General features: G+C 41.5%; 1 long non-coding RNA gene across 1 annotated transcript in view; it reads left to right on the top strand.

Annotated features, from left to right (window-relative positions):
• The window catches only part of LOC112844113 (uncharacterized), a 46,872-nt gene extending 23,970 nt beyond the window's left edge, over nucleotides 1-22,902 (top strand). The window contains exon 4 of the long non-coding RNA XR_003216711.1: nucleotides 22,791-22,902. This is a non-coding gene — a long non-coding RNA (uncharacterized LOC112844113). The remainder of the gene's footprint in view (nucleotides 1-22,790) is intronic.
• The last annotated feature ends 2,035 nt before the right edge of the window (nucleotides 22,903-24,937 follow it).

The raw sequence follows: 24,937 nt of genomic DNA on the forward strand, positions 1-24,937 counted from the left end.
TCCATTTAGACGTTTCATTCCTCTGGCAACACAAAAATCTGGCCACGAACCCTGCGTTCCAGGAAAGCTATTCCACCTTTGGCTTTCTGTAGGCTGTAGGCTATCTCTGCTTTAGGTGCAATGTAAGGAGATGACAGCAGGAATTGTTTTCGCCTCCAAGAGACATCTGATTGCTGCGAGACAAACGGCAAGTGGAGTAGTGATTTGTGAAAATATACTGTAAAACAAAAAATTAAAAATGAAAGCGATTGATCTTCCATTACAAGCACAATGAAGAAAATCTATGTACAAACTTTACAGGCTGGATTCATAATGAGTAAATCCAGCGCAGACACACTCGTCTCCTTACCACTAATTTGCAACCAGGAAAAGCACCTCTGTTATATAAAACAGCTGATCTGTGTTTTTCTTCTGAGGTGCTTGATAACAGAATTATTCTAACCTGCTTTCCACTCCTCTGCAGTGAAACCTGGTGCAAGACCAGGCAGAGGCAATTCCAGATATTACCTAGAAATACTAATGATCTAATGCCAAATTACAGCAGTTTCTTTTGCACTCATCCAGCGTTCAAGGTTCAAAGCACTTCCAGCTTCAACCGGGTCTATGCGCATTCGGTCCTGGCAAGGTCGAGGACACAGACTAATAAAGCTCAGTATGAAGCGCGGGCAGCAAACACTCAACACGGATCAAAACACCGCCAGCATAAAAAGTGACAAGATCCAATTAAATTTAATTACTTGAGCTGTAGTTTCATTTTAACTGACAATTTTGATTAAGGTAGCTACACACTCCTAAAGCTAAAAGCAGAGGCCAAATTGTATCAGAGTAACAGTATTAGTGTACAGTGAACCTTGACTAGCTAATAGGGTTTAATTAAAGCAGGGCCAAGAGGACTGTAACGAGTTCAATAATAAAAGGTGAACGGGAGAGCCGTGGCTCCATTCTGTGTGTGTTTCTTTGTGTTCATCAGCACACTACAGTTAAAACCTGGATTACAGAAAATCAACTTAGCGACGCCGTTTGTTCCTTTTTTAATTTTTATCAGTGAGCTCAGGTTTTCCCTCGTGTTGGAAAGACTTTTCGGCGGTTGTTTTATACTTTCTGTCTGGCAACAAACTTGACCAGTCAAAATAGTTAATGGCTAAGTTAGATTTTTAATATTACAAGGGATGTTTGTGTCATTCAAATAAATGTGAGTTTATTACAACTATAAAAAAAAATGTAAAAAGTCCTTAATATAGCTCCGCTATTTGACTATTTGAGCATGTCTCTTTTGATTTATGGTTACAAGACGAGGCATACAGAGGGTATAAACATATACGTTTACACTTTAGATAAAAAGGTGCACCTGACAGATACAAACTGTCCAGATTGTGTTCAATAACTACACGACTCTATTCACAACTCCAACTGCACAAAAACATGAGCGCTCATGATCAGATTTTCCTGCCACTAATTTGGTTTATTCTGTAGGGAAAATATGACCACAGTTATACTGGGGACGAAAAAAAAGAAAAGAAAACATGTTTGTGTTCAGCCACAGGCCAAATAACATGATTGTGGTGGCTTTTTAATACAGTTGCCTCACTGTAACTCTGAGAGCATTGTTTGGTAGGTTTGTTGTATGCGGTCAAATGACCTCATATAAACGGTTCCTGGATTCCAGCGTGTCCTGTTATGATTATTTTCATTTCTGTATTTAGACCAAGATCTGCTGCTCGGATCCAGAGTTTAGTTTTCACAGAGAGTGAAAAGGCAGAGCTGCCCATCAAATACTCACGGTGCGAGTTTGTAATGTGACAGGATAAAAAGGGATGAATTAAGCAGAGTATTACTACTGCTGTGCTGGACTTTGATTCTGTGAGATAACACTGAAATGGAGACAGAGGTACTATTCAGTACGGTCAGTCTTAGCTCTCCAACTTTTTCCTTTAAATTTGCTCTTATAAAAGTTATTTTTGTGTGTTTTGTGCGCTGGCTAAAAGATTCATAATCTGACATGGACATATGATGTTTCTCTAACATAAAAATTTATATATGGTGGAATTGTACATTTATATCTTCATGTGTTGTGAATCATTTATTGTCGATTGACAGCATGTGAAGTGCTTCACATTCGTGTATTTAGCAGTGGCTGAAGACTGAACCAAGAGGAAACTGCAGGGAAAATCTTAATGTATCTTCAGATATATAAAGTATTTCAACCTAGTTCTTTTTGACAAAGTTGTTAGATTATGTGACTTAATCATTTCACTTTTGATCAAGCATGGAGGACTGCTCGCCTGCAAATTCCTGCAAGCTTAAGGGAAACTCAAAGCCAAAAGGGGTTTCTGCTAGCCAAATGCCTCAGCTCTCTACATCTGAGATGCTGCCAAACGTGATCACCTGGTTGATTGACTTTAGTGGATCTTCTGGCAGAGTTTGGCTGTGAAACTTCACTAAGCTGTGATGTCAGGTGGTTCGGTTCCAAAATCCTCCTGTGCGTACTTTCAGTGAATTATATCTGGAAATATATTTCTCGCAACAAGCTCACACTAGTGAAAATTATCATGCCTTGTGGACTGAGGCTTGTGGTTTTAACTTTTCACTTCATGGCAAAATAAGAGTTACAGCTATAAAACCAAGCCCTGGAGACAATTTCATTCAAAAGTGACCGATGTATAGCAAAAGTATGAACAGCGGCAGTGTAAATAGAGCCAAAATTAGCAAAAAAGTACTAAAATGACACTAAAAGTGATCAAAAGTGTCTATATATTAAAAGCTGGTATATGACTCATCTCTTAATGTCATCAAGCGTCACCCCTGAGTCACCCCCAAATGTGAGATGACACCTATAAGGCTGGATGGTGTGTGTTCGAAAGGTTAGTGGGGAGTGTGAGTGGCAGGAACAGCACTTAGCCTAAGGTGTTTCACTTTTATAGTCACATGCTCCGCTGTAACACCCTGACACACACACTAGTGCACGTTTACACAAAGAGAGAGACACATCTTCCACTGGGATGAGGCTCATCTGCCTGCCCTCTGGTGCTATGCACTGTTTTCAAAGCACCTGCAGCATTTGTTTTCTAGCTGTCATCGAGAGACGCTCCAACCTGTTTGTCAATGAGCGGATTTGTTCTTCTAGTTAAGATTTTGCCTGTCATATAGTTTCACAAAATGAAAAGGACTCACTCAGTTCAAGCAATATTGCCTAAAAGCTTATTTTAGGCATTTTAAGACTTTATCAGACAGTTACAGCGAAAGGAAGTGTAAACATGAGGCAGACGGAGCAGCCAGCCAGCATTTGAACCTCTGACTTCATGTGGGATGGTATGCACTCTACCGCTCAGCTATCAGATCTCCCTGACCACAAATATATTCTTGCACAACACCGCTGTTTTATACCACGGTTGTCAGTAGTTTTATTTATGAGATGCTGAGTATTATTCTAAAGCTAAGATTGGATGTTTTTGCAAGTCTGAATGTGTGTATGTGAGAATGCATGTGAACATGTTGTTAATTTAAGTGTTATGTCTTTGTTATGCTCCATGCTTCTCTGTTCCAGTGCTGTCAGTGGTGTGTGTGTGTGTGTGTGTGTGTGTGTGCAGGGAGGTCAGTCAGGTCAGGCCTGACACCATCTTTAACTCTTATTTACTGTGATTCCACGACAAGACAGATACCAGCTCCTACGACTCTACTGATGTATGTTAAGCGCGCTCCAAATTACCCGCCTGATGGATCTATTGATGGCCCATTCCAACCTGTCACCTAGTCTCCATCAGCCTCTCAGTTATCCTCCTCCTCCGCCCCCTTGCAAACCCTTCTCTCTCTCTCCTTTCTCACCCCCCCCCTCCACCCACTCTCCCTTCTGTCCCTGTGGGTCTGAATAAGAAATGAGGAAGCAGGCAGATAGAGACCTCTGTAACCCACAGTGTGCCGCCTGCTACAAGACAATAGCCACCACTGACGCTGTTGCAAAAGTTAAGCAGGTCTGTGTGAAAGCACAGCTGGAGCGCACACACGCAGTCAAGCGAGCACAAAGACACACACGCACACTTGCACTTGTCCCTGGAGAGACAAAAAGGGCAATGTAGACCATGACCGTGCCTGCTAACGGCCTCGTCTTTTCAAATCCTGTCATTTATTATTCTCTATGCAGGCTCCTGCTCCACATAGTAGACCCTGTCATAAGGGAGATGAAGATCCCAGAGGTATCTGTTACAGGTCTTGTAATATGCTGTCACCTGTGTGCCACGCTGATAATATCCTGCAAGCACTGATTGAGGGGGAATCCAGGTTAACACACTTATACCATTATAAACTGAAATGATCAGGGGAGAGTAAAATCAACTCTTAAAAGACTTGTTAGTGCTGCAAATCAACAGCTACTCAATTTCAAAACTCCCCACAGGCTTTTCAAAAAGAGAAGAAAAAAAAAACCTTACACTGTATTTTAGAGTGGAGTTGATGATGGGCCCTGTGGTCCCATTAGCTGAAAGATAAGATGAAGATGGTCAATATGGTGCGTGTGTTCTGGTGTGTGTAGTTGCCAGGTCTGCTCTATCAGATAAATACTGCACTGAATCTAGCTGCGCTAATTGACTCTCGCAGGCATTACTGGGATTAAGTTAGCTAGCGTCCAAAGTTCATTACGCAGATAAATGCATCTCTTAGCCTGCTAAAGAGCTCCCGAGCAAACTTAACTCCCACACAATGCGAGCTACAAAAAAGAAAAAAGAGGTTTGCAATTTATAGTAAAGGTAAAAGGTTTAGCGCTCGTGATACTTACCTGAATATTTGCATTTGAAAGAACTTGACCTTTCAAAGAGAATTGCTTCACTAATTTTGATCGCAGCTGCAGATTAATATTTTATCTGAAAATCGTTGCCTCTGTAAGGTATGACTCTTTATTTATTCGACAATCGAGCGATAAACAAATATTTAACGTTAGCTCCGCCTCAGCAAGCTGCAACCCGACACACGTGTACAAGCTAATGAAGATGCAGGAAGACTCTGAGAGCAGCCAGTCATCACAATCGTGCTTTTACTGGTGCTTGAATACAAGATACACCTTAATTCAGCTGCTGGAACCACAAATGAAAACTCCACAGGAAGACCATTTTGTCATTAAGCGTTGTAAACAACACAGATTTTTCAGACTTGACCTTTCCCCTGTTTTGCAACTGAGGATTATTCTGATGCCGTTACGCATGCTTGACAAAAAAAAAGAAGCTGCAGCGACATCTGAGTTGATAATGGCGCAGCAATTGAACATGTGATCTTTGAGACACTTGTTCTCTCTCCCTCCTTCTCACTTTCTGTATCTGCAGTGATGAGTGACACAACAGCAGGTGCTCAGAGAACCGTGGAGAGTGCTTTCATTTTGCCACTTATAGGACAAATTACCCAGACAATGGACCTGGCGAGCCGGGACCCTAATTCAATTCCAACTGTTGACTCTGGGCATTCGCCTGCATGCATTCGCAGGGCTCGGGAAAGGAGATTCCCCTCCATAAAAACAGGGGGGGAAAAGAAAGAGAAGAAAGAGAAAAAATATATAATTTGAACACAGTCAAACAAAATGAAAGGTAATATTCTTTATCTGGCTGAAGATAGCAGCAGATGAACTGCCCTAATATGAGCACAAATATGATTTAGGAATTCCATGCTTCAGAAAGCCCTCAACTCAAAGTGATTTGGATCAATAGTGTTTGCAAGGCACAGCAGAAACAGAGTGAGTACGAACAAATTAGAGATAAAGGGAGAGGAAGAAAGAAGGAGAGGAAGAGGGGAAACACGTAGGTTTCACCATGGGGGAGCAGGAGAGCGCAGCGGCAGAGTCGTAGTCAAATTTCACTGGTGTCAAATTAATTTCCGTGTTATCTGGAAATTCAATTAGAAAGGACCACCACCCCCCTCCCCTCCTCTCCCCTCACTCTACTCCCTCCTCCCCTCCTTTGTGAGTAAGAGAGTGTCGGACATCCCAGCGTGACAGATTACACTGCTCAGAGTGCATATCAGGCCGAAGTGTTGAGGCCCACTAATCCGCCCTCTAATTCTCAATTAGTGTAAAATGAGCCCATAAATCACGCAGACAGGCCGATCGATGGAAACGTTGTTTTAGGAGTGATTGGCAGCCTCCCCAAAGGTTACTGTTTAAGTTGGTTTAAGGTTACAGCTCTCTCCGGGGTGGAGGAAGGCTCTGTGTGTGCGTGCGTGTGTGTGCGTGTGTGCGTGCGTGCGTGCGCGCGTTGGCGTGGCTTGTGGTTGGGAGGGCTGGGGGGGTCGAACTCAATCTATATGATGCAGGGCCTCGGTCCTTTGGGGATACAGCAGAGGGACAGCACCAATTTTTAGCCCATCAGCCGTCCAATTTTTCTCCTTTTCATACCTGCTGTAGTAAATGAGAAACAAATTAAATTTCACCCCACTATCTCCACAGAAACCATTTAAATCCTTTATGGAAACCAAATTGTCCCCAGACAAATCGCCCCTGGTTCTGTAGAAATACACTATGGCGCTGCAACCGAAATAAATTTGTGTCACTCTGGATATGGCTTTGTCTGTAATGCCATTCATTGGAGGATCCTGGTGAAAGAGAGAGGGAAATAAAATAAGGGGCACTTTTGGAGGAACAAAAGGGGTGAAAAAGACCCCAGCTCCCCATTCTCCTTTTTTACTCTCCTCTCCATCTCTCTCTGTCTTTCCTTCTCTCTCCCTTGCGCCCACTTTTCCCCTGCGTGGTGTTATTAATTTTCGGCCAGAGTTTTTGCATTCATGAGCTCGAGATTGAAATGGAAATGAGGACTGGCTGAGTGAGCGAAGCGAGCAGCCTCAGCAGTGGCCGCGGCCAAACAGGGGGCCCCAGCGCAGCACAGCAGTGTGCGGCTCAGCCGACACGTGTCAGAGACAGAGGGGGACTCGGCGGCCACCATCCAGCCTCTCATTCCCCCAGATTACCAGCCCCTGACATCAATCACTGCATCAGGGAAACAATGCATAAAACAGCCCCAACAAGGGCGATGAAAAATCACTGACAGTGCAGGAGTGGAGCGTGTAGAGTGGTGGAGGAAGGGGAGGAAGGGGAGGAAGGAGGGGACCGAGTGCCATTCTACCTTCACCGAGCTCAACGATTAGTCACATTCACAGGGGAGAAAGGAAAGAAAGAGGCAGACAAGGAGAACAAGACAGCCAGAAAGGACATCAGGCGATAATGAAAACTAGAATAAGAAAAGGAGTGAAATAAGTGGAGAAGTTGGAAGCCATACTGACAAGCTAATGGTTGAAATTGCTTTAATGGGTCGCTGTGTGTTCTCTCTTAGTGTATCTGTTGATATTTATGTTACAGAAAAAACCAAAAGCTCTCTGAATGCAATCTTTAGGGAAAAGTCCAGGGCAAGGTGTCTAATTACGAACACCATCAGGTACACTGAAGAAAATAATTATTTTATCCCCCTGAGTTCATAAATTTGCTCACTTACAAAGTAATTAACAGTCTTTAGTTATTATGGTAGTTTCATTTTAATGTAGAGAGATAAAATATCAGGAAAATACCCAGAAAAAAAACGGAATATGAAAGTTACATAGTATCCAATCCTGTACAACACAGCCAGAATTCTGGCTCCTGCATATTGTAATTAATCAATCAATGACAGACACTTCTGATTTCAACTCATTATGTGTATATAACACACGTGTCTACAGAGTTTCTTTCATCGAGCCTCTCCCCCACCATGGGCAAGAGCAAAGAGCTGTCAAAGGACGTCAGGGACAAGACTGTAGACCTGCACAAGGCTCGAAATCACTACAAGACCATCAGCAGGATGCTTAGTGAGAAGGTGACAACTGTTGGTGTGATTATTCAGACATATAAGAAATATAATATGATCATCAGTCGCTCTCGATCTGGGGTGCGGATGATCATGAGAGGAGCTTGTTAATGATCTGAAGTCAGCTGGAACCACAGTCACAAAAACACCAGCACAGCGCAGTAAACAAGGAGGCCCATCTTAAGTTTGCCAGGTAACATCTAAATGATTCGGAGGAAATTGAAGTCTTTGGCATCAGCTTGATTCACCGTGTTTGGAGCGAGAGAAATGCTGAGTATTACCCAACAGTCACCATCCCCACAGTCAAGTGGAAACATTATGCTTTGGGGCTGTTTTTCTACTAAGGGGACAGGATGACTTCACTGCACTGAGGGTCACACACTGTAAAATCTTAGATGAAAACCTTCTTCAGCCAGAACACTGAAGATGGGTCATGGTTGGGTCTTCCAGCATGACAATGACTCAAAACATACCACCAAGATAAGAAAGGAGTGATAAAGAAGAAGCACATTAAGGTCATGGAGTGGCCTAGCCGGGCTCCAGACCGCAGTCTTATAGAAAATCTGTGGAGCTGAAGCTTGGAGTCCCAAGCAGCAGCCAAGAAACCTAAAGGATTCAGAGAGTTTCTGTAAAGACGAGTGGACCAATATGTTGGTCAACCTGGTGCCCAACTGCAAGAAATGTCACATTAAAACCATGTAAGAGTAAATTAATGATTAAGTTGGATAGTTGGTTAAACTGGCAGCATGTCACCTTAATAAGAACAGATGGCTAACTTTGTAAAAAGGAGTAGTGGTTAATGTCCCTAAAAGACTTGGGATCTTAGCAAATGTCTGACTGATATCCAAAATAATCCAAGCGCTGTTAATAAAGCAGTATGCATTTTAAATAATAAGTATATGAAGTATCCAGGATTAAAGCTGATATTATAAATAATCATCTTTGGCGCCTGCAAAGCTGTTTGCTAAATCTGGATGGATTGTATTTGCCTCTTTAGCTGCTAAATGCTACTCTGGGTTCACCAAGCTCCTCTCCGACATAAATTTATAAAGCATTAATCTTTTATTTGTGTTGGCGCAGGCAAAAAAAACCAAAAACAGTCGTTCACCACCTCTGAATTTAAATCTGTGCCCTATTGACCACAGATATAGCCACAGTGTGAGAGGGGAATAACATGCACTTGGCTTCCGTCAACAAATAGCAAGTGGTGTAAGTGATTTTTTGGTTCGGTGCATTTTGCACTAACGAGAACAATAACACAACTTTCCAAGAAGTTGGCTTGCTTCAAGAACTAGCTGCCAATTTTGGTTTTGAGCTGGATGTGGGTATGGAGTGGGTTTATCGTAACTTGTGTGTCGTTCTAAAAACATCATTGATGAGATGGTAAGTAAAGTTGAATCAACAACCAAAGCAATGAGCTGATAAATGATAGAGAGCTCTGAAGCAAAGAAAAACAGCACATGCAGTCATTTGCTTCACTCTTATTGTAAAAATAGCTGATAACAGCAGCTTTAACCATTCATCATTCAGTCATAGTTCTGTTCCAATGCTCCGTCGACCGTCATTAATAATGAAAAACCATCCAATCATGCGTTTGAATTTTTGGCAGCCAAGGGAGACCCCTTTGTTTACATCCGGGTCCTGGATCCTGCTTTTACAAATACTTAGGGTGACCTTTGACATATGTCAACTGCCTCCAAAAAGACCTCTTTTGACTGCTGTTTTAAAAGGCCCCGTCTCTGGCGTTGCCTGTGGTGGAGGGGTCAGCTTTTACGACAGTGTCACCTCAGGTTCACGTCTAACCTAATCTGGTCCATTACTGATGACATCATCACTCACTGAGCCTTTTTCTTTCTTTTTCTGTGGTGGTGGTGGGGGGGGGACAGTGGAATTTCATTTTAGCAGTGCCAGACCGGTCTATTATTATGATCATTATAAACCGTGCGTCTCCCTCCCGCAGTTGTTCTGCATCTGCTTTGTGTCCTCTGCAGCAAAAAGCTAATGCGCTGAAAGGCTGGTTCTTGTCTCCCTGAGCTTATTGAAATCATGTGAATGCCATTTGCGCTTAATCCTTCTGGGTGTGCCATAAAGAGAAGAGAGTCGGCAGCTCCTGAAGAGAGATGAGAGGACCTCAGGGGATTCACTTTGCTTTGCCTCGCCTGCTGAGAAAAAGAAGGAGAGGGAGAGAGAGACTGAGAGCGTCAAACAAGTGACAGCCTAACCAAAATACGTCTCATAATTTGATTAGGTTACAATGACAATTTTTATTTATAGTCGTCTCAGATGCAAGGAGGTGGGTGGATTTTTTTTCCCTTTTTTTGGAGCCTTTAATTCATGATTATGTTTCATAGCTGGAATCTAAATAAAAACAAGCAATGATCTATGTAGCTAGGGGCTAATTACAGACAGCAGTATGTCCATCTGACACCTGGTCTCAACTGCTCGAAACACTCGTTTGCCTCATTAGGTTTGTGATCACTCATTTTATTTAGTGTGTGTGGGGGTCCCCTACTCCTCCAAAACCAGGATATCAAGTCACTGGAACACCTTCCATATGCATGAGAATTACATCAGAGACTGTGCTGTTGTCTGAGCTTTTGAAATAATAATGCGGCAAATGATAACGCCTCGGGACGCTACAACACCTCATTACAGCTCAGAGTAGTTCTTGTAAAGGAGAAAACAGGCTGGAATGAATAGGAAACATGGCGGCGCTTGAACAACAGTGGTATTTATATTCATCCCGTTTACATCAAATTGTTGCTTTCCCACAAAAGCCTGGAACGGCAGCAGGGTTTGAACTCGGGGTTAATGAAAAAGTCCCTGGCGTCAAGTTACCTGCTCGTCTGCAGGCGAAGCCGTCTGTCGAAACAAACATTTCATTTGTGCGCCACATGTTTCTCAGACAAGACCCTTGTAAAAGTTGTTCAATAAATTTTACCGTCTGTTTTACAGACCTCCCCTTTCCCCCCGTGTCATTTTTTTAATTGAAAGTGGATTCTAACTCGGCTGTAAACATCATTCCACCCAATCAGAGCTGGTTTAGATCAAATGGTTGTTTCAATGGGCCGCGCGCTTACAGATGCCTTCAACCTCGCCTTGTCTCCCAGGCTCTCGTACTGTTAAACACTCTGGCACTCTTTTAAGGCTGGGTGATGGCTGTCACTGTATTTTGTCAGCAAAGCATAATATTTCTTCAGGAGTTCTGAACCTGGCACTCAGCGGGGTAGAAATGAAAATAAGGCAGTACATAAACGGAGGGAGTCAGCCGTAAATCACCTAACACGCAGAGGAGGCAGCAGGTAGACGAGCTGCTGGCTGTCACAGCACTCCCCTGGAAAGCAGATTGGACACCAGCCATCATGCTTTAATCAAACTGCACATAACAGACATGTCCCTGCTCTTTATGACACACATGTACAGTGTGCAGCGCACACACCAGAGAAGCGCGCTTTCAGACTTTTCCAACTTGTGCTATTTAAATGTGGCTTGTGTTTGTTTGTTTGGGTGTCAGAGGTTATTCTTTTGTGGTATCCTAAAAGCGATCTTTGAAGCTTTAAAATCAGTTGGTTCACGCACACACGTGCACACGCACGCTTTCTTCAAAGGTCGGTTCTCTTAACTGTGATATGAAGCAGTTTTTTTTTTTTTGACATGCTGCGTGTCAAACGATAATGTTATTGTTGGCAAGACTCTTTTATAGCAGTATAATTTTATTCTGACTTTTCCCTTTCTTTCTTTTTTTTTTTAATTAAACAGTAAATGTCTCACATGGCTGTGGGTTTGCAGCTAAGTGTGGGTTTGAAAGCTAATACCAAACAGATGGGGAAGTATTCATATTCTTATGAGAGCAGAATTATGCAGACCACTGAAACAATAGCAACCTTATTATACCCCCGAATGATGAATTGTCCCACTGAACTGGGACACTGAGACAGTCCGCTGCACTTCATTCAGGACGTAATGTTGTGCTCAGGTCTGTTTTAGTTCTGGCTTTCATGACAGGTTGTGTTTGAAACCCATCTTTCAGTGCAATGTTATTACGGAATCTGCTTTTCTGCTCATAAATCAGGTCTTGCTCATTTTCGGCATTTTCCACTGAATGTCACGTCTTTGGAAATGTCAAAAAATTACTTACAGCCTCTAAGAAACAGAATGACACTCCTGTTGTAAAGTCGCTCTGTGCAATACTTCATATCAGTCAAAAATAGGACTTAAAAAAAAAATACAGCCCCAACACCTTCCTAGCTGTTAGACATCTACCGATCAAGCAAGGCTGCGGCTAATGATGCTCTCATTATGTGGGTGGTTCACTCTAAGGCACTCTGAGGTTGTCTAGCATTTGATTACTGTAGTCACTTCATAAGCAGTGCTGATTGTGTAGAAGCTCTTTAAAAGCAAGTATGCTCAGAGGCCCCACGGGGGGGGGAAAGTCATCAGATTTGGAATTACGCTGCCTTTTTGCTGTTTTAATTCTCCACCTGCCGATAATTAGCAAATGCACCTCTTTGATGGGAAAAGGTATGTTAGGTAGGTGTGTTCTGCAAGTGTGCCTGGGTGCAAGTGATGTAAATTTTGTCATCAGATTTCAAGCATGAGGGTCAGTGGTAAATGGATTGGTGCTTTCTCAAAGTGCTAGCACACCACTCACTCTACCTGTGTGAATGTGCACAGAGCCCAGAGCAGAGAATCGCCTGTTATCTCCAACTGGGTTTTAGGTTATATCAAGCCAGCTAAGGCAAAGGAATCCTGACTGTGTTGCACTTTGTAGCATACCCCTCAGGCAAACTTCAAAAAACTATCAGAGAAATGACTACTCAGCCATAATGTCTTCAGTAAAATACAGCAGAAAGTGAGAGATACAAGATTATTTGGCTAACATTAACAGCACCTCGGCAAAGAAGTACTAACGCATAGCTTGAAAAGTGAAAATGACTCATCAACAATCTCTGGTCCCTGAGGGCAGGCAGACAGATGCAAGCTGATTTGGTAAACTAATGGCAATTGAGTTACAGCTTCATTACATAAAGCCAGTGAAGGTGGTTTAAGCTATATGAGTGATGACCCAATATGTTGGACATTAGCTGCACAGATTGACATGTGACAGGGGGAGCAGATGGCTCCCACTCCTCACTCCGTTCCTGTGCTGTAACACGGTATATCTCGTTGAGGGGTGAGCTTTATTGATTGAATTCCTGCCCTCAGACATGAGGGGACCTATAGCTACATGTGTCAGAGCTGCTACTGACTGCTGGAAACCCAACACCGGAGCACAGGTTGTGCAGCGGGGTGGGGAGTGGCTTATTCTGTAAGTCACCGAGTGGGTCCCATCTGTCATCTGAAACAGTGCCTCGCTGTTGTCAGACGCAGACTCGAGCCTCATTATCACTTACAAATGTAAGCAAAAACATCTCCCTGAATTATCTTTTGAGTTTGCTGAGTTTTATTTTGCATATTTCAGCTGAGATTTTATTTAGCATCTTAAAAAGAAAACAGAATTCAAAGTCTCATCCCGCAGAAGATGAAGGGGTTATTAAAAAAAATGCCTTAGATGTGATCGTGTTGTTTGTGTTTGTGTTTTGTTATCCTGTCAGAAGGGTAATTGCTGCGGTTGCAATAGATTAAGGTCTTGCGAGAAAACATAAGTATTGAGAGGATGCAGTTATGCCGCTAACCACAGCTTAATCACGAGAGCGCGGACTGACCCCAGTCCCGCAAACATTCCTCTTAATTGCACACACAAGGCAGCGAAAATGTTTCCCTTCAACAACCAGTTCATCATTTGTTGTAAACTATAAAATGATGTTGTATAATGATAACCATCAACAGTGATCCAGTGCACCCAAAGACCTTTCTCATCAATTATCTGTTATTGGAGCCTCTGTATCCTGTGTATTGTGATATTCGTTTACGTTTGATGAATGTTACGCTCTGCGGGTGTTTTGGTCCCCAGGATATCTTTCTCCCAGTGATGTACTTATTAATAATAAATTGAGCGAGGAATGTGTGAGTTCTGCCTCCCTGCTCTGTGATTATAGAGACAAAAGAGCGTTTGAAGTATCCATCTTAATACAGAGACACTTTATTAGATAAAGCTAACTCACCCAAGACAAATAGTGACGCTCGGGCACTGGAGGAACAGCAGTGCTCTGGTTCTTTCTTTGCCTTTCTCTGTGTCTTTTTCTTTCTTAGTCTTTTTTAAATACATGTGTTTTGTTTTGCTTTTTTTTACTCATAAATCCATCTCACAGTGATGCTTGTAAGGAGGGCAAGACCTCCACGGTGTCAGGTGAGGAGAGATCCAGAGGGTAGGATGTGGTCTGAGGTTGGGCTAAATCAGTTTCTGGCTGTGTAAACCACCAGAGGTTGTCTTCAGAGTCATATGTCATTCATTTATATTACCACATTTGCCACCAACTGCCCCCGATTCCCAACCCCCCTGCCGTTCTAACACTAACAATACATAATCTTCATGTGTCAGACATTCAAATGAAAATACAGGGAGCGTTATTTATGCCTTCATCGCACTCCTCGGATGTATGTTTTTCTCCCGCTCTATCAAAGAGCAGTCAGTCACCTCAGCCATATAAATCACCCTCAAGCTGCACTTTGTGAAAACATGCCGATTAAGTTTGTGCACCGTGGTCGGCCGGGAAAGCAGTAAATTTCCCAAGTAACAAAGTTAACATTGATTCAGATATAAGCACTTGTCCATGTGTAACAACGATAACCTTTTAGTAGATTTGGAAAACATATTTGACACCCATTAAAATAACGAATGATTTTTCTCCTCCCTAGAGGAAGGCAGGGAAGGTGTGTTTGAACAGGAAGGGATGGGAAGGGCGAGGGGGGGTGACTATGCTGTGACTTTGCAGGACTCCTGCATCCTGAGCCCAGTGACTCTCCAGCATGTGGGGATAGGAAAAGACAGAAAATACAGAAATGAGAAAGAGAAATTATTTAGGATATATATTTATGCGTGTGTGTGTTGGGCTTTGGCATAATTAGGAAGCAATAAATTGGAAAACAAGCTGCGATTTTATGTAAACAAACATTTCACAAACCATTTAAAGAGGAAAGAAAAATTTAGATTTAAAAATGCATTTTGGGCAAAGATGGAAAGATGGATCCACTCATGCTATTTACAACTTCATACTGAACATTTTGGCTGTTTCTGTCTTGCATTTGTGATGAGCAAGTTATGGAACTGACTGATCGAGGACACTGCACGCTGATATAGTAGCGACCTTTCATCCAAAAGTCATCCATGCACTAAAGAATCCCCTGACTTATTGTCTTATTTTGTATTTTCATCCACATGATACCAATAAGACTTGAAACGTGAGAACTTTGAGAACATACAGTCACCAGGAAGGTTTTTACTGATGCCATACATCAATAACCACATGGATCTTCTTTAATATAGTCAGACCTCTTTTTGCAGCCAGAGGAGTCACCCTCATCTGACTGTTTGAGAGAAAAGACTTTAGTAACTTTTACAGGCTGAACTCTCATATATGTGAAAGTCTGATGAAAAACGAATCCAAAAAGGAAATGTACATTTCTTATTCAACCTATTGTTGTGACTCCATGAGCCCATTTCCATCAGCAAACCCCAACAGCCTTAGTAACTTCAAATTAACATGAATTTTGTGTAATTTTTTGCAGGCCTGAAGTCATGAACTTATACCACTGAACATGACACTGAGGTTATATGAATTGTTGTGATAGCAGTTCAAGGATGGTGACCGCTGGACTGGTGAGATCATCACATAAAACCACAAATCACAAAAAAAACATAACAAAATTACCCCCAAGCTTCACTTTGTTCCGATTATTGAGTTAAGTTAAGTTAAGTTATCTTGATTCAGTCCACTAGGAACCAGGAATCACGAAGTACTGTCATCTATCACAACGGTCTCCAACCTTTTTGCGCCACGGACCACCATGTCCAAAAATATATTCACAGACCAGCCTTTAAGGTGTCGCAGATAAATACAACAAAATAAAACCAGTACCGGTACCAAAAAAAGATTTACTCATAACACACAGGAAAAGACCCCGGGAAACCGAGTTAATGATAAAAACGATTTCAAAAAATAACGCTAAAAACCGCTAAAAACCCTCAAAACCATAAATTTCACACCCGAGCCTCAATCTCGCGGCCCAGTACCAAACGACCCAACCCCCAGGCCACGGACCTGCCATGTGCCATGTTGCTTGCTCATCTGATTGTTGTGGTTTTCTCTGTATTATTGTAGGTCTTTACCTTACAAAATAAAGCACCTTGTTGCGATTTGGCATTTTATAAATTAAACTGAATTGAAATTGAATTAGTTCATCCCAGCACATCCCCCATGGTGACTATAGAGGCCATTTGAGTACAGTGAGGTTCATTGTCATGTTCAAGAAATCAGTTTGAGATTATTTGAGCTTTATGACTTAGAGGGGAAATGAAGAGACCAAAGTGTGCCAGGAAAAAAACACCACCACCACGAGTGACAATTTGAGTTACGGTTGCCTTCCTATCAACTTGAAGCATGACCTCTGGCATCAACAGGACATTTCTGCCAGCACTCACTGGATAGTTTCTATTTTTCAGATCATTCTCTGTAAACCCCAGATGTTGTTTTGTGGGAAAATCCCAGTCAGTCACCTGACAGCTCAGTTTGAACTTCAGCAGGTCGTCTCGACCATGTCTACATCCCTACAACAACTGAGTTGCTGCCATGCGATTGGCTGGTGAGTGTAATGGGCCTGGTCAGTGCGACTTTTTGAAACGAACTGAATGGTTTTTTAAAACAAGAAAAATAGAAGTCAAGGCGATTTAATCATCTGATGTGACTCCAGGAAAACATCACCACTGTGTTCCAAAAACTGTAAAATAAACTCAATCTGTCTCCCTGAATAAACAGCTGATTAACAGGAACCTTTATAACCACAGCCATTTACACTTCACGCACTTAATTAGATACACCTGAATGTTCTGTGTCTACACTGCGGGGCCTTTGTGCGTTGCATGTATGTGTACTCTTTGCGGTGCATGCCGACGTGTTTGAACGCCTTTAAATAATTTCCAAGCGGTGAAACCAAACCCAGCGAAACTTTGTCTTCTTGTCTTTTCATGATCTCCCGCTGCTCAGATGTTCGCTCAGTAGTTTCCATTTAAAGTGTATACATAAGAGAGTATGTACGCGTGTCCATTCTTTTACAGCTGATACAGTCAGGAATGTATTTTCATAATGTCACATTTCAGGTTAGCTTCAACTTCAATGAGTTATGACAAGAAGTGCTCATAGTCTTGAATTTGTAGAAGTATCAAAGAACAAAAGAAAGAACACGTATGGCTCTCTCATTTTTTTCTCACCCAAAAAGCGGGAACACATGTCAGTCGGCTGTGTGTTCTTCCCAAGGTAAAATATTTTTCCTAGCCAAAGCGCCGATGTGACAAGTCCATCACTGAAAGTAGTTTGTCCTCAGTGAAAATATTATGAGAAGCCGAAGAAGCAGAACTAAGGAGGAGGGGGCTGGGATGAGTGACGGACAGCTTTGACACACCGGAGCACTTAGACAATTACTAACAGTTTCTGCCAGTCACCACATCTGACACAACACAAACAAGGCAAGGATAATTTTACATTACACTGCCGGGCACGGGTCACTTTAAAGGAACACAGGGAAGCCCGTTTCAGCTTGCATTTCAAGGCCAATCATCTAAATTGGCCCCACAACACAATCCGGCTGCCTGAGACTAGTTCCCCCTCTCTCTCTCTCTCTCCTTCTCGCTCCTTCTCTCCATCTCCCAACAACATATGATAACCATGAGTGCAAGAGAGGGAGCAGATCTTTGAAGTGCAGCTGTCAGTCAACGTGTTTCCACAGTGGGAAGGATGAGGGTAAAATAGTGCCCAGGTGTGGAAGCAGACACAGCTGGACCCCACCAGGTCAAAGTGATGCAGAGGAGAGGGGGTGGGGGTGGGGCGCAGTTAAGGTGACAGCAAAGCACGAAGAGACGAGAAGTAACAACATTAAGAAAGCAATGAATTTAAACTGGGGAATAAGCTACAATGCAAAGCATGCTTATTTGCTGTAGCCTCTGTACACAGTTTAATCCCACTGCACACAAACGCAGTCAAAAGCATATTTTTTGCATCAGGTCTGTATGCACATGACTTGCAACAGCCAAAAGCTAGCTTAACTTAGCGTGAGGAAAACAGTTAGCATGGATCTGTCTGTAGATCGTAAGGTTATTGTACAAATGCTTGACCTGCGAACTTGAAAATAATCCGTGGACAAAATACAAAAACATACATTTGTTGTGTAGATTGCACTTGCTCTAAGATAAAATGTAAACCTCGTTGTTCAAAAAGTGTTTCTTAAATATAAATAAAATACAAAATAACTCTCAAGAGCGCCCCAAAATTTTTCTCTTGCTCCAACTTCTTGATTACCAAACTGCATGTCAAATGTAAAAGTTAAGATAAGTTAGAAATACACTTTTTCTGTTTTGTTTTCATTCATTCATTTTCATTCAATTATGCACTGCAAGTTTAGTCCCACAATGTAGCTTTGCTCCCAAAACCTATTTAGCCCCGAAGATCATGTTGTGTGCTAACACCATGTTTAAACTCTTTGTTGTATTTTGTATTTTTTGTATTATTTGTTTGAGTGCGTCACTCCAAACAATGCAACACTTTTGCCAACATTAGTAAAAGAAGACGAGTGTAACAGTTTCTTTCCTTTGCATTTATCCTTGACCTTCGCAGTTTATTACACTCCACAAATCACATCTTTTCTGAGAAAACGCTGTTACAAGCAAGCCTGGCAACTTTACAAACATATGTTACAATCATATAAATTATTAGATGTTTCTGTGGACCTGAGAATTTTCCTTGTTGCATTTATGTCATAATCTCCAAATAAAGGTAATATATTCATTTAACCCTGATGTCCCTGTGAAACCACGTTGCTCTAATTTTAATCCTGTTACCATATTATATTTTAAAAAAATAATCTGTTTAATATATGGTCTTTATTAGTTTGAATGTTTATGTTAACATTCAAACTAATTTAAAAATAGTTTGAATGTAATAATAATTACATCATTTAAAAATAAATTATGAGATTTCTAAAAAAAAAAAAAAAGTGTGACAATTTAAGCCTTATCCAGAGCTGGATGAGTATTCAGTATGAAGCTTTAACTTAATCATCGTTAATTTATTAAACAATATTTTTTAATGTATTTTTTCAGGTTCTAGAGTATTAGTAACAGGGTTGCCACAAAGATAGCACACAACAACTAAAATATGTCTTCGATGCTCAAACTGGACAAATCCATTTTTTGTAGTTTGCTAATTGTTTTTCCTAAATATGTAAGAGAAAATTATAAAATAAGGGACCATTTTTATCATTTTGATAAAAATATTAATAATCAATTGTCCTCCAATTGTAGAATGCCTTAGTAAATCTATCGCTGAAATTTAAAAAGACGCAATGTGTTAATTTGTAAGCTTTATTTGTAAGGTCATTATGGATTTTCTTGGCTTTGTACAAAGCTATGCTAGGTGTTTGCTAATGCAGTAACTGTATATTTACAGGCTGGGAGTCGTAGCTTCTCAGGAAATAAGCACATTTCCTAAAACGCTGAACTGTTACTTGAAATTCTGGTCACTGTAGACAATTCTGTTCGAGCAAATTTCATCTCCTGAATTTTGCCATAGGCTTGTGAGCAAGTAATTATTATATTTTTACCCCAAGGGCAGTGTTATGTCTTAATGAGCATTCTGTACAAAAAGTTCATCAGGCTTATGTGATCTTCAGCTAATGTAAATTCTGTCCTCCTGAAAAAAATAACTTTATGGGTTTTATATATATATATTTACATATATATATATATATATATATATATATATATATATATATATATATGTAAATATATATATATATATATATATATATATATATATATATATACATATATATAAAAGATGCACTTTCTGGACAGATCCCGATGTTGTTTCCGGGATCTGCTGGAGACACTCGCCTGGCATGGGAGTCACCTCAACTAGTGCTCCAATTACCACTGGGACCACTGTTACCTTCACCCTCCAAATCTTCTGTGAGCCCTTGGTACTTCTCAGATAGATAGATAGATAGATAGATAGATAGATAGATAGATAGATAGATAGATAGATAGATAGATAGATAGATAGATAGATAGATAGATAGATTAGTTGAATAGCATTTATCTATATTTTGTGCTTTATTATAAGAACTTGTAAGAAACTCTTTAGCTGCTAAGTGATCATGATAATTTTACCACTTAAACCAAAAACACTAAAGTGCTAATAACCTTTGCGTTCGAACTACAACTGTAAATGCTAAACAGACTGTTTCTTATACAATGCTTTTCTACTCCACTTGAGCACTCACAGCACTTTACACAACATGGCATTCACAGCACCTTTTTTCTACATCTAAGTGCTTTTTATTACCCACATTCACACTGCAGTGAATACATTGATGGCAACTTGTGGTTGGTATTCAGTTATGGCATGTTATTTTAGAAATACAAATTATTATAGAAACTTTATTTCTGCTCGTCCCTCTTAAGAGTGGGCCACAGGTGATGATTATCTGCAGTCATGTGTGTGGCTGATGTGCAAGGCTCTATAATTCAGCATGGAGTACACACTGTATATCCACCACATACATAAAAAAGAAGACAGTGTTGTTCAAGTTTCAAATCTTTACATGTCACATGTTCAAGATTTTATCTGTTTGCTCTTCAGGTTTGACCCCTCCCTCGGGCAAAAACTGCTGAGAAGTAATTAGCAGGCAGCAGGAGAGTTCGAGGGGGTGGGGGGGTGGGGTGTCGCAGATTCTAATTTGTATTGTTAAAGTTTTTGGACGATCTTGAAGAACAATGCTGACTCTCTTTCATACATTCACTAATGAAGACAGCATGTCATCAAATAATGTACTTCAAAGAGTGTTTTCTCTCTCTGCTCACATCCTCTCATTCAATCGACTTCATCAAACATCCAGCTGACTGGCATCCTTGTCACTTCATCACTGGTAACTCACCAATGTCCATTTTCTGAAAGGATACCACTTCTTTTTGTTTTCCCAACTTTCATATCAACTAGCTGTTCTTCAAAAAGAAAGCATGGAACAAAATATTTTTGTGTGACACTTTAGCTATTAGAAGCCGCTGCAGCTTTGTTTTTTCCACTGTATGACTCCAGTTGAGTGAATTAAAAATGTCTAAGTTCAGGTTAAAGAAACAATTTAAAGGTCTTTTGAGACCATCTCTGCTAGGACTGTTCTACCCTTCAGGATTTGAAAGTCCTTCCATTGTTCCCACGTCATCCTCAATAAGCAGAACCTGGAAATGTATCATATGGAGTTCTCCCCAAGACAGACTGAACAGGCTTAAGTCAGCTGCATCCATAAATGTCGGATGATGTGCACATTTCTTCTAGCTGATCAAAAATCTGACAGATGCTTAGAGAACTGGACACTGTATGTAAAGTGCTACCTTTGGGGAAATCATACCCTGCATTGTCAAAACGACCAAACTTAGCAGTCAGCAGGAGTATTTTTTTTTTCCACTTCCAAACCACAACAAATTTGGCATTTACATTTATTACAGTTCTTTTATGTGCTCCTATGAGCTGACAGTGGTTCCCAAGGCAAAGTGACCCTTTTTCGTTTCACGTGTCTTTGACCCGATTTCACCCCTGCTGTAACTTCAATGGCTCTAAATTTGGAACAGCTCAAGTCACTTGTCAAATCTGGCAGCACTGTCACTTCTGTTCACTCCAGCTCGGCTGTGCATCCGGGCTAATTGTTCCCCAGATGTGAACATCCACAGTCATCTAATCACTCCCCATTCTGATGTCTGTGTCGGAGTCCAGGTTAATCTGAACTGAGCGTGGATTTCAAGAAAAATCAAAAACATCCTGATTGGCTGACAGTCCTGGTTAGCTGTGTGATTTCAGAGTGAATACGCCATCTCCAATGGACCTGGACCTCCTACTGATGAGTCCTCAATGGAAATTTGTTTGAAAGACACTCCTCAGAGAGGCACGCGCACACACGCGCATTCACAAACACGCATGTATGCAATGACTATCACAGAGAGTCCAAACCCATAACTGTCAGTGATGGACGAGTTGATGCGGAGACTTTTTTGAAGTGACAGAACGGTCCAGGTTTCCGCTGCAGACCCCTTTCTGATTGTTTTTGCATTTTCGTGTGTTTGGCTGCGCTCAGATGTTCACTGGGAAATCACAATATTTCTATTGTTGGTATTTTTATACAATTTCTGTCTGGATTGTTTGACTGGGCAAATTAACAGGTCTAATGGTAGCAGTAATTAGGAAGGTAATGTTTTGTTCCAACAAGCACGCTGCCAGACAGCTGAAAGAAAAGGTAAAAAGCAATTCCCTTGTTGCGCACACATGCCAACACATGAAAGTCATTTAGCTGCACTTAACTGTCGAAAAACAATTAGGGCAAAACATAACAACATCTGCATGCACGACTTCTCTAACATGTTTTCTGTATCCTCCTCCTATCCGCCAGCAGAACAAGTATTGGCAATCCTCAAATGCTAGGTACACTTCATGAATTTTACATCACGCCCGATCATTACCATAACGATGCTATCAAAGATATTAGGAGCCTTCAACGCTGCTTTCTCTTACACCGGGATCTCTCTTAGATCTCTTGTCAAGAGGGTGGGTATCATCTACCATCATCTAGCATATAGCACGCACGAGCCCCCTCTCCTAATGAGTGTGTATGCATGTCTGAGTGTGCAATATGTAAATCCTTGGGTTGAGGGCTCGAGAGGGGGGTCGGCGCTGTCTGTTGGTGTGTATGCGAGCGTGTTTGTAATAAATCCTTATAAAAGAGGCAGCATTGTCTCCAACACTGTGTTGTCTGATTTTTTTCTCTTTTCCTTTTTTTTACTAGCCTTAATATTCCAGCTGTTTGGAGGAAGAAGCTGCGAGAGGCGTGTTTTGCACACAACATTTTAGTTTGCTGTGAAGTGGTCTGTTTGACAGATGTCCAATAAAAGGTGGAGTAATTAGCATTCTCATCTATCTCACTCTCTTGCTGTTGTCCTCTTCTTCCTGGGTGATGTGACGTCCTCTGAAGCGGCAAAACGAGGCTGGTTTCTATGTTGTCCTTCCACTGCTCGCAACAACAGGCTGTAATTATTTTCTGTCGGGGACAGGATCAGCACGGAGAACAAAGTGCACACAAAACACCCTTGTGACAATTGGACTGCGTTTTCTTTTTTTTTTTGCACACAATATGAGCCACACGCACTGAAGTGCACACAAACACATCATCACCATCATCACAAGCTGGCGGGCATGTTTCCGCAGACACATGCACACACACAGACACACACCAGAAAAACAAATTGTACATGAACAGAGACACCGAAGGAGCCCAACTTTTCCGCTGGTTGTCTTGTTACGCTGTGATTCTTCCTGGAAAAAAAATGATTTGCCTATTAATGCGACAAATGATGCCTGTTTTCTGATGTATTTAGCAAAAGTTGTCTACGTGGCTTACATGGAGTAGCGTGTTGTTCTGCTGGTATTAACAGCCCTGGAAACAAGACTTTCCACATACAGGGTCATGCATACACACAAACTGCATGCATGCACAGCAGCCAGCCATCTAACAATCATTCAGCACACTGCGGGTTTCTTCCTTCTATCTGCTGGCAGCAAATTGGATGGTCTCCCATACATACAGTATTTTCATATGCTGATGGCCACATTACTGGTGCAGGCATCCCGCTGAAGTGATTTGTGGTGCTCATTTGAAAGTGATAGGACGCAGGCAGCCACTGAACTCCTACTCAGCGGTGGCTGGAATCAGGCTGTCTTTATTGCTTTACAGCTAGCGCGGTAACCTGGGCACATTGATAATGGGCTGTTGTGCTAATAGGCAGATAACACATCCAATCCATCACCGACTTCCCAGAATGCATGTGTTGTTTGCTTTTAAGTAACAAATATAGCCCCGTAGCTACTGAAATACCTGCGTATTTGTAAGGAGCCATCCATAAACGAACAATGGATCCATTAGATTTTGCCAAGTTGGTTTTAACTATGTGTAACAGGAGGTTTAAAGCAAGAACACACAGTTGTTACTGACAAATGATGTAGCACATATAGTCATAAGTACTATGTACAAAGTTGCTCATTATTCAGTCTGAACTCTTTTTCTTTTCAAACTGTCAGACTCTGTGGTTGTTATACGATGTGATTACCTTCCTCTCTCTCCTTACCCCATATCCCATACTCTCCCTGTCCCGCTCTCCTCCGTGATTACCACACTGCCTCGAGCAAGTGAATTTGAATTGGGGCCGCCTATTATTTCCCTCCATGTGATAGTAATTATTTACAAATTTGTGAGTGTTCATGTGAAATACAGGCTGTTCTATTAGGAGTTATGTGTAAAAGTGGGGGAAGGTGGCAGAGTCCTGATTTTGAATATGCAATTAGTGGAATTGGATTAAAACACAGCCACAGGTAGCAAGGAAGTCAAGCTCGAGCAGCCCCAGAGACAATGTTAACCCAATCAGATTAATATTACAGATTGTCATGACCACCTTTGTTTTCCATTTGGGAGAAGCTTGTGCTCAGAGCGTTAGGACATGAATGTGATTAGCCACAAGAAACAATAGGGTACAACAGGAGCATCGCTTTTGGCGCTGCTCTATTCAATAACCAGGAAAACGGACCGGATTCTCACCCATTATATTTCTTAATTTGGCGAATCTTCACGCAAATTACTCAGGCTGGTCTCATTTGGGTGGAAGTACAGATTACAGAGGGAGGATGTAATTGCGGGAGACGTGGGGCCACTCGCTGGCAAGCCGGTGGAGCTGATTGCACAGGAAGTAGTATTATTGGTCATGCACAAGTAGCTGCTGTAATGTAGGATCTGCAGAAACTATGAACCTGTGAATCTCCAATGAGGTCATATGGCTCAGCGTTTAAACTTAACTTCAAAGATTCGAGCTCATTCACAAACACTGAATTGAGCATGCGTATACACACAAATTTTTCCTACTCTTCGGCACCCAGCAGTTTAGC

This window comes from Oreochromis niloticus, linkage group LG16 (genome assembly GCF_001858045.2).
Source record: "Oreochromis niloticus isolate F11D_XX linkage group LG16, O_niloticus_UMD_NMBU, whole genome shotgun sequence".
NCBI classification, from domain to species: domain Eukaryota; kingdom Metazoa; phylum Chordata; class Actinopteri; order Cichliformes; family Cichlidae; genus Oreochromis; species Oreochromis niloticus.